Source organism: Saccoglossus kowalevskii, chromosome 12 (genome assembly GCF_978046115.1).
Source record: "Saccoglossus kowalevskii chromosome 12, keSacKowa6.1, whole genome shotgun sequence".
Lineage (NCBI taxonomy): Eukaryota > Metazoa > Hemichordata > Enteropneusta > Harrimaniidae > Saccoglossus > Saccoglossus kowalevskii.
The window spans coordinates 16,372,293-16,383,036 of record NC_140652.1 but is presented as its reverse complement, the minus strand read 5'-3'; the positions used below and the strand labels follow the sequence as shown (position 1 = coordinate 16,383,036).

General features: G+C 37.6%; 1 pseudogene; it reads left to right on the top strand.

Annotated features, from left to right (window-relative positions):
• Positions 1 to 3,018: 3,018 nt before the first annotated feature.
• LOC144357942 (uncharacterized) lies at positions 3,019 to 5,130 on the top strand (annotated as a pseudogene).
• Positions 5,131 to 10,744: the final 5,614 nt, after the last annotated feature.

Below are 10,744 nucleotides of genomic sequence, written 5' to 3'. Positions count from 1 at the left end.
CTGGTAAAATAGTAACATCAGCACCTGTATCTATAGCAAAATTAACCTTGCACTTATTGACATCCAGTGCTATATTCCAAATGGAGTCTGATTGCCCATTAGCAGTAACATTACCTAAGAATGCATAACTTATATTAGCCGAGGCCTCAGTCTCTGAGGAATCTGAATTAGAATCACTAGATGTACTGCCTAGGTGATCAGTTCCATTTGTAACATGTTGAACATGTGACTTATTAACTTTCATTGGTTTGCCTTCAGACTTAGAGATACAGAATTTTGCCCAATGGCCTACTATGCCACACTTATTACATGAACTGGACTTAGCTGGACAATACTTGAAATGATGTGGTCCATTTCCACACCTAAAACACCTCTGTTTTGTGTTCTTAGATGGTTTGTACTTTGATCTGTACTTTTTCTGATATTTGTAGGAGACTTCATCAATATCCGCTTTGTCTTGCTTTGAGTCATCATCTTCTTTAGTCATTTGTTCATGTTCTTTCTCAACTTGTTCACTCAGCCTTGCTGAAGTCTTGGCCTTTTCTAGGGTTAAATCACTGTCCAGTTGCAGCTTTCTTTGGAGTTTCTTGTCACGAATTCCAACTACAATACGGTCTCTGATCAATTCCTCTTTCAGATTACCATAATTGCAATGTTCTGCTAAATGGTATAAGCCGGTAATAAATTCATCTACTGTCTCGCCTTCTCTTTGTTTCCTTTTATTAAATTTGGACCGTTCATAGATTATGTTTCTTCTGGCTATGAAGTGATCATTGAATTTTTTTTTCACTGAAGAGTATTTTGGCCAAGCTACTGCCTGTTCTCCTTCTTGTGGTTCAGGGGCTGGAGGAAATTCAAAACTGTTGAAAATTTCCTCTGCACGGTTCCCCATACAGTAGATCAGTGTGTCTATTTGTACGGATTGCTGTTTATCACCAAGGCCACTAGCAGAGCGGAAACGCTCGAATCTCTTCATCCATGCTTCCCAATTTTCCCCTTTGAATGAAAACTGTTCTGGAGGGGTTATTTGAAACTGGGTAGCCATATTCGATCACACTATCACCTCAAAACTAACTTCGGTGGGTGATTTCTCTAGTCGAGCGTACACGGGTCAGAGTTCATTGACCTCACGAATCGAGATTGTCCGCTGGCTTCTCGCAAGTAATATTATGAATAATCCCTGAATAATTGTGACTAGGATACTTGATATATGATTAGATCGCTTCCCAGTTGCTGCGTTTAGCTTCAGAAAGTAGCAAGTCACGTAATATATAAATATAATAACACTAGCAACTTTACCGCCAGATGATGGACGTCACTTTCGTCCAGGACAGTCGAGTAATTTTCCAACGATGAATTATTCTTTGACAGCAAATAATTTCATCCAAGGCGGGGTCTCGTGGGAACGTTGACTTCTGACACCATGTAGTGTTATCAAATAACTCAGATCACTTCCAGGATAATGGTGAATATCCAGATTTATTATCGGTAACTAACAAATGTTACAACGTCGTCTGCCTCAACCCCACGAAGTACCCCGAGTTAACCCGAAGCACCCCGAGACTATAAATAGCTAACACAACACTTTTGACCGGTCAAAGGTCAGCTTCAGCATCCGGCCATTTTCCATTCTTTTTTTTCTTAGATAATTTTGGCCATCAATCATTCATGTTGATGCCGATGTCACTGGTAAGCAATGTATTTTATATTGTATTTTCTTCAGCATTGAATTTCATGTTTTTTATGAGAAATTCACATTTCAAGTTCGTTGAAAATGGCGTCTATGGACAGTCATAGGCTGCAAGATTTATTGGAATTATTCAGTTATTGTAATTGTTATTGTTCTTTATGATATAGAACTAGATACTTATGTACTCCTGGAGACATTTGAGTGATACTTGATGCATTTTCTAACCACGCATTTTAAGATTTTATATTTTATGACTGTTTTGATGTAAATTTGATTTAGTGTGGCGGTTGTCTAGACTGAGTCAGGGTTTTTGTTTTTGTTTACACTAGTCCAGAAATAAAAGAACAGGACATTGCATTAAACTTTACCACCTTGTTTGTGTAATATTTTTGGCGTTAAAGTAAAAATATAAGTAATGTGATACAGTTGATGGAAAAAATGACACACAAAAGAGGTTTTTTGTTGATGTTGAGACCAAATTTCTTTATGTTCGGTTTGCGGTAGAGTGCCCTCTTTGGTAGATGGGGATTAAGCTTTTGTTTGATCTGACCTTATGCCTCGTGGAAAGTCAGTTTTGTTGATCGGAGAAACTTTCTGTGTAGTGAGCGGCGCTAAGTAAAGCACGGTATGTACAGTTTGTTATTCTACAGTGTTTTCTAGTTTATTTTGAGCGTACAGTTGACATTATTGTATATTCTGAATTGCTTCAACTATGTGACTTTTCTGCTCCATACATTATGTTATCGCTCGGCAACTCATTGTGTTAAATTTGTTTTTAGTATAAATTTGGTTAATTGCTGCACATTACATAATGCCACTGATGCTACTCACATGCACTCATTCGATATTGTAGCCACTGCTGCTGCCAACTTATTTTTACCTCCTCCAATAACTTAGCCACCAATGCTGAACCACTGTTATGTCTTGCCACCGTTGCTGCTCTCATGCACCCATCCAACAATGTAGCCATCGATGCTGCCTACCAACCTCCATCTGATAGCATGGTCTCTAGTGATAAACAACTAAAAACAGACCATCTTGCCGATACATCGTTTAATTATTCACACTACAGCGCAGATTCTTGTCTGCAGCTACTTTTACAGATCCATTATCAGGCTGGCCACCTATTTTAACAATGCAGCCAAACCAAATTACTGTTGCAGTCAAATACATGTGCCATTCACATTTGACATTCCACAGTGGCGAAAAGCATTAAACGACTACCATGACAGTATCGTAGCAGACTTTTTAGAATATGGTTGGCCTATTAATTATGCGGCAGACAAGCTTCCAGTTACGATGCCACATAATGACATTTCATCAGTATCATGTTGACAACTCTGTCAGAAGTCAGTTATGGTGCACTCCTTGGACCTTACAAGACAAATCCATTTAACATTAAACTCGTCTACTCTCCTTTATCAACAGTCCCAAAGAACAATACGCAAGTACGCAGAGTAATCATGGACTTATCGTTTCCCACCAACACCTCAGGTAATGATGGCATACCTAATGATCTTTACTTAGAAGAACCATTCAAGCCTCGCTACCCATCTATTGATAACCTTGTTAATTTAATCAACTCCAGTGGACATGATTGCATGCTATTCAAATGTGATATTCGCTGGATCCCAGTAGACCCACGTGACTTTCATCTCCTAGGTATTACCTGGAGAGATCATATTTTTATTGACACCAAGCTCCCATTTGGACTCCGATCATCAGCAATGGCTTGTCAACGCTGCACTAATGCTCTGATGTACGTTTACCACCAAGCAGGCTATGATGCTGTAAATTATATCGATGACTTTGCAGGGGCTGCTACATCAGAGATAGCCGAAAATGCTTACGAGCTTCTCACCAACACTATAAATAAATATTGCTTTTGCCTTTGCCTCGCAGACAAACAATGTGTCCCTCTACAAAATTGCTCAAAGACATTAGATGTTGGATAGTTTTCATGCATGGCTAAATGATGTGAGTATGATACCCAACTGGTCAAACGCAGAACAACTCTCTACAGATGCATGTCTCACTGGCTTCGGAGCATGGCCCTTAACCACCTGGAACCACTGATGCCATGTACTTCCACAAATAAATTCCCCACTGTATGGGTTGAATTAAACATTGCATTGCTAGGGCTCTTGACCATTCCAGACGTGTTATGTGTCTTTGGCAACTCTCTTGCTGGGCAACGATTAGCGGTCAACTGCGATAATAATTTGTGTGTGGCCGTTTTAAATACAGGGGCTGGACGAGACCCAGCACTTATGTCAATTGCCAGAAACATATGATTTGAATCTGCCAATGTCAACATTCAGATCAGAGCCACCGACATTCCAGGAATCAAGAATACCATAGCGGGCAATCTATCACACTGGCACCTTGGCCCACAACATATTTGCAATGTTACTATCTCACTCGTAGCATTGCGGCAAAGGAAATTACCATATGTGACAAAGACTTTAAACTAAACAAGAACATTTGATCTCTTTCAGGGACAAACCATACTCTAAAAAGACTTTGCTTGAACAAGTAAGCACAGCTCAATGGGCAGCGTTTAGGCCAGACACTTTCAAAAATCTCAGGTCCCAATTAAATTCATTCACTACTTTTTGCGACAATATTGGGCATACTCCCTCCCTGTCTCTCCCCATCTTTCTAGGACTTTTCGTAGCACCCAGTCCAATCGCAACTATATTCCCGGCATCACAACATGGCACAAACTTTAAAATGTTGATCCTTGCAGCTTTTCAGACATAGAGCTCAAGCTCATCTTACAAGGCTTAGATAAAACCATGACTAATCTGCCTCATCCCAGATTTCCTATTCTACCTTCCCATCTTTTTTTTTATTTTACACATAGATTGGATCTCATCTCCCCTTTTGACGCCACCATTTAGACTTGCATTATTATCAGTTTCTGTGCCTTTCTCCGAAAATCCAATTTGGTCCCTCTTTCACACTTGTCATTAAATTCCAGGAAACAGTTTGTACTACAGGGCATACTTATTCATGTGCCGTGGTCTAAATCTAGGCCGTGCCATGACTACATTAATGTTATTCCAGTTTCAGCATAACCACAGTCAGAGTTTTGCCCCATTTGGGCTTATTGTAATATGCTTGCCTTACAGCCAGCCAGTGCATTGTCAGCAGCCTTTTCTGTGACTCGGTCTGGTAGCCTTGTCTCGCTCACTCAGTATTTGCTTCACAAACACTTCCAACGTTTGGTAGTTGAAATTGGTCTAAATTCTTCAGACTACTCCTTTCACAGTTTACGCCGTGGCAGAGCAACTGTGGCTGCTATGGCTGGCGTACCAGATTATTTGATTAGAACGCAGGATGATTGGCGCTCAATGGTTTACAAGGAGTACATACGCATTCCAGTGACAGAGCGTTTTCACATCACTTCTGCCATGGGTAGTTTTATGACTAGTTAATTCTGTGCCTAGTCAAGCTTTTCATTTTTACCTTTAATTCATTTTTTCCTCGTTTTCTTGTCAGTGTTTGCTTTGTATTTTTTACTATTTTACATTGTCCTTACATAGCTATCAGATTGTTTGGTAGCTCCGTCTTGGTCTGGGGTACATTTAAGCCTATGTTCAGGCCTAGTTTTGTATTAAAGTACTTCTTTTCAGCCAAACAATTTGTGTGTGTGTGTGTGTGATTAAGTTATCTATTTTTCTAGCATATTGTAGCAATTGTGTTAAATTTGTTTTTAGTATAAATTTGGTAATTTGCTGCACATATATAGACTCGCCTGTTCAGTTTATCTCTGTTGTAGTGTAGCCACCAGTATATAACGCCACATAGTGGCAGCAGATTCTCAGTCTGCTTCAATATTTTGTTTTCCAGGCTGTCTTGTATTTTTCACCCTCCCACCACTTCCCCCATTGCTTTGTAATTTTATTTTCCTACACCCCTTTTCTGAATAGTAACACTTTTAACAGATTTGTGATTTTAGTCAGTTTCAGTAATTACTTACTGCCCTGTTGTAGTCTGGTGTACTTTTAAGCCTATGTTCAGGCCTAATTTTGTATTAAAGTCACTCTTTTCTGCCAAACAATTTGTGTGTGTGTGATTCATTCATTCATTTTTCTAGCATATTGTAGTAATTTGCACATGTTTATGTCTTCAGAAATATTGTATTTGTCGTATTCTATGGGACTATACCGATATCTAGTGGTTTCTGATTTATAGACAATATTTTATTATTTGCTTTCCCGGTATTGGATGACAGTCATTGTAAAGCACGCCGTTGGCACATGTTGATGTTAGTCCCTTCCATTCGAGGTGTTACGAAATTGTTTCGTTGAGACATGGTTCTCTATGCTATTATACTCACCGTGTATACAGTATTATATTTTATTGTATACAGTATTGTATTTTCATATGTGACTTTTACATGGTTGCGGTTCTACTAAAAAGTGTCTGGGAGTGTCTAGGAGATATATCTCTCCGCCCGGGGCTGAACTACGCATCGAAACAACTCCAATTGTGAATATTCGAATACGCTTGATCGTAAAATATGATTTTTCGCAAGAATAATAAGCGATGTACCTTCAGTTGTCGTTTTATTAAACACGATTTGCGACCCACTTTTACCGATCGGTTCAGTGGGCGGCCATCTTGAATGTTTGATGTCAAGCTGGGACGACACCATTTGCGTCGCGGGGATCGACGGCAGCATTGGTAAAATTTGATGTGGTGAGGTTTTGGGGGAATAAATGTAAATTTCTAGTATATATTGAACTATAAAAATAAAACAAAATCATGTTTACAAGGGCGACAATTTTGATGGAAAATGCATAAAGAATGAGTATGGGTAATTTGATAGGTGACACATACATTGTATACATATAATAATAATACATTGTAATAATAATTTAATTCATTACGCCACAATGGAAGTTGACAGATCATTTAAAGCTGTTAGTGTTATAAATTGTATACATCTTTACAAATATTTGCTAAAAATAGAAAATCGAAGATGATGTGATAAAATGAACATATCTGATAGAGGTCCAGCTAAGGTACCTTTTTACCAAATATCAAAGCATTCGGGTTACTGGTTTTGAAGAAAATGTCGAAAATAGCATTTTTGACCAAAAATTACAACAAATATTTGCTGAAATTAGAGAATTTGAGATATGGCCATGAAATGAACACATCTGATAGAGGTCCAACCAAAGTACCTATAAACCAAATATCGAGGCATTGGGTTACCGATTTTGAAAAAGTTGAAAATATAATTGTTGACGGACGGACGATGACTGACAATCAATCACATATATGAACAGCTCTGCTCTGTCATTTTCGATGACAGCAGAACTAAAACATAGTGTAATAATGTACAGCTTGCCCTTATGGGTATAATCTATGCACAATTAAATATAGATACCATACAGTCAGTTCGCCAGTGCCTCATTTACATATAGTTACCATATTTTTTACTTTGGACTGTGTGTCATTTGAAAGTCGGTCGTTGGATGTACTAGTTGTTCCTATAGATCAAGATCGGCAGCATTTCTGTAAAAATATGTATTAAAAACTTACTTCTGCCTAATACTTTTATTAGAATCTTTTGATTGTTTGTGTTATCTTAACTATAGTTGTTTGTGTACTAATTTGTCCAAAATTCTTAACCACGAGTGTTTCACAATTTTTTACTTGCACTGGACAATAACATGGTGAATAATATATATTAAAAAACTTCCGTGGAAATGTTGATATATGCCCGAGGATCAGAACATATCTTAACTGTATTCTAACATATACCATCTCTCAATCTAAAAACGTGTATATTGCAGACATTGACCTCAATATAATAAATGGTGGGAGATTCAGGAGCTGTCGTTATATATATAATTTTGCTTGGTTTCAACCTTATTGATGCATCTCTAATAGTAATTTAAAATATATATATACAAATGTTAGATTAAATGTCTACAATATAAATTGGGGTTGCCTTTCGCTACAACATCACAACACTTAATATTAATGTTGACAGGCACCCTTGTCAGCAAACTATTTTGTCCCTGCCAATTAACTACTGCTAGTTGGACATTTGGTTATGAACATGTCTTTTTGCCAACAAGCAAATGTGTTTGTAAAATAAAATAAATGAATATATAAGCAAAATTACACTGCTTGCTTGCAGAAATGTTGGTGAACTGATTCCATGTAGCCAAAAAGTGAACTAATTTTTGTATTAAAGAATTTTAATAATGGAGTTGAACCATTCGATATCTGGGGGGGGGGCAGAATTAAAAAAAGAATAAGTTTGCGAGACACCACCTATCAGAAAACAAGTTTACTGTTGAAAAAAATCAAACATATATTTCGTTGTGGGAAAAAACCTCGTTCTAGAAATCCAGTAGAAAATACTTGTATTGGAGGGATTTTTAGAAATTTCTCTGTGTACTCTGGACTAAGGTGACGGTTATTCTCCAAGATAATTACCGCATAATACAATAGTGTGACCACATCTTGGTGTACCATCTGATAAAAGTGTATATGAACGTTATTATTTTAAATACGTGTAAAGAAACATACACATGAGATTTTCTTACTTGTCACTGTATTTATTACAATACAATATACAAGTGTCAGATAAATGCAATTCTATCACATGCTCATTGTGATACCCAATTCATGCTAATGGCTACCGATTATTATAAATCATGGGGATTTGTACCATTATATTAAATATAAATCACAGGGTTGTCGAATAGTTCTGGTCCGCCTGACGCTGTGGTGAAATCAGTTGCTTCCCAGTCAAGATTTCCTTTCTTGATGAAACATTTAGAACTCGTACCATCAAATGTCCAGATTTTACATTCTGGTACAGCTGCACAAGCCAGGCAACAGTCAGTTGCTGATTCCGTGCCTTCCATTATCTGGATAATATTTATTCCCTCTGTTGGATACTTCACACCAACTTGCATGTTACATCTTAATTCTTCTGTAAGTGATATAATTGAAAAATTGGCATTGAAATATTAGGTCATTATACATTATGTCACATTCATCGTTCATAATCAAAGAACATTAATCTTGTACGCCCGGTGTGTGTCATCAGCATTTCATTCTTAAGTATTTGTATACATAGGTCTATGTTAATGATATAATGAGTTTACTAAGAGCCACGACTTCATAGTTTCTAGGATTCTGTTGACATTAACACCATGTGTGGTTTAAAATTGATTGCACATACGTTTTAATAAATAACACAGGGAAATTACAATGAAATTCGTTTCAAACATTTGACTATGGTAAAATCGTTGTAAAAAGACGCCCCCCCCCCACTGCACAACAGTGACCCCCCCAAAAAAAACAGCTACAGATATCGTTTAATGAACACGGATTCACTGTGACTAGACGAACATTGGTAGGCAACTGTTACAGACAACTGTATACACATCAAATATAAATGGTGAGTATGGCCTGCCCAGTGAAATACAAGTTCGTGTACAATGCAGCACAGTCAGCTGGCGCACGCGTGATAATAAAATAAATACGATAATTACTGTTGAACACTATTTATACTTACCCTCCGCTCGCTTCTCAATGTCTCTCTGCAAATTTAAAATAAAAAAACAGAAGACCTCATAAATTAAAACAAATATCTACTTATATCCAGTTTATTGATCTGTCTGAGGAGGGATTATACTATATTGTTATTCAATACATCGTATTTTCTGTACGATCTTGTTCATACACGCTATGTTCTACAATATTGGTTGCCGACAAATGTAGAAGTATCGATACAGTGATATCATAATGTGATGTATTGTTGTGGGATCCAAACTAAACTGCACCGGTGATGCTGGGATGCTACTATTGCGTACATCTCCTGAGTAAGAAGAAATGACAGCGGAATGTTCAAAATTAAATTATTTGGTATGGCAGTGATACAACTCGCCATAACAATTATCATCAGTAAGCGCAACATTATTCGTGTTGTTGATGCAGCAGTCTGATGAACAGTCTTCTTTTAAATTTGGTTTGAATTGCCGTATAAGATGTCAGCCAAACAAATACGTTGGAATTTTATTGTACCATATATACATATAATGAGGGATGTGATTATCTTATTTTAGTTATAGGTGGCATATGTTCTCATGGAGGGACATAATTTGAAATTTTGCAAGAATAATGAAATAGATTACAAATGTGCTACTGAAATTAATATTGTTGCATGTTTTCTTCTGATTTCTGTCTCAGCCCATATTCGTTAATGATACATGGGGTTTAGAAAAACATAATTCACAATATATGCTGTGTTTTCACGTGTGATTCAATTTACAGAGCGCCCCCCCCCCCCCATCTTCCTCGCAGTATCTGGCTTTTGAATCGCCCGGATCTGCAGTCAAGAGCGACTAAATTAAACCACTCTTTACCATGCCAATATCTGCCAGCACGTATTGGTATTTTGATTATTATAAATTAGCGGGGGTGCTGTTATTTACGTGCATCTAGTAAGCACGAAGAAATAACAATAGATGCCAGCAGTAGAACGTTCAGAATAACACAACAACACAACTTACCATAACAGGTTTAATATATAAGCACAACATTCTTCATATTGTCGACGCATCAGTCTTATTAACAGTCTTCTTGCCCGAATAATGACGGGGTTAACAAATGTGTCACTAATATTAATATTGTGGGTATGATTTCTCCTGGTTCACACCTCGCGTTGCCCGGCCCAGCGCGCTCGCCTTCATCATCCAAAACAAAACGCGTCATTCTAAATGACGTCATGTGTTTGCGGTCATGCCATGGAAAAATTGTAATTACACTTATAAGGTATATGATACAAACCTTATTGACTCGAATGCGTCTGCACACGACCTCGGGCGGCAAATGTCCTAATGTAAACCCTTGAACACAATTCGAGCATGTAAACGCTGGACGCATGGAGCCGGGAACAGCCACTGATGGAGCTGTATACAATCGAGACCTATTTTAGCTTGCCGTAGGTCATTTAAATTTCATTGTAAAACGAAAAAGCAGTTGTTAAATTTGGTGACCAGTTTAGTATTTACTAAC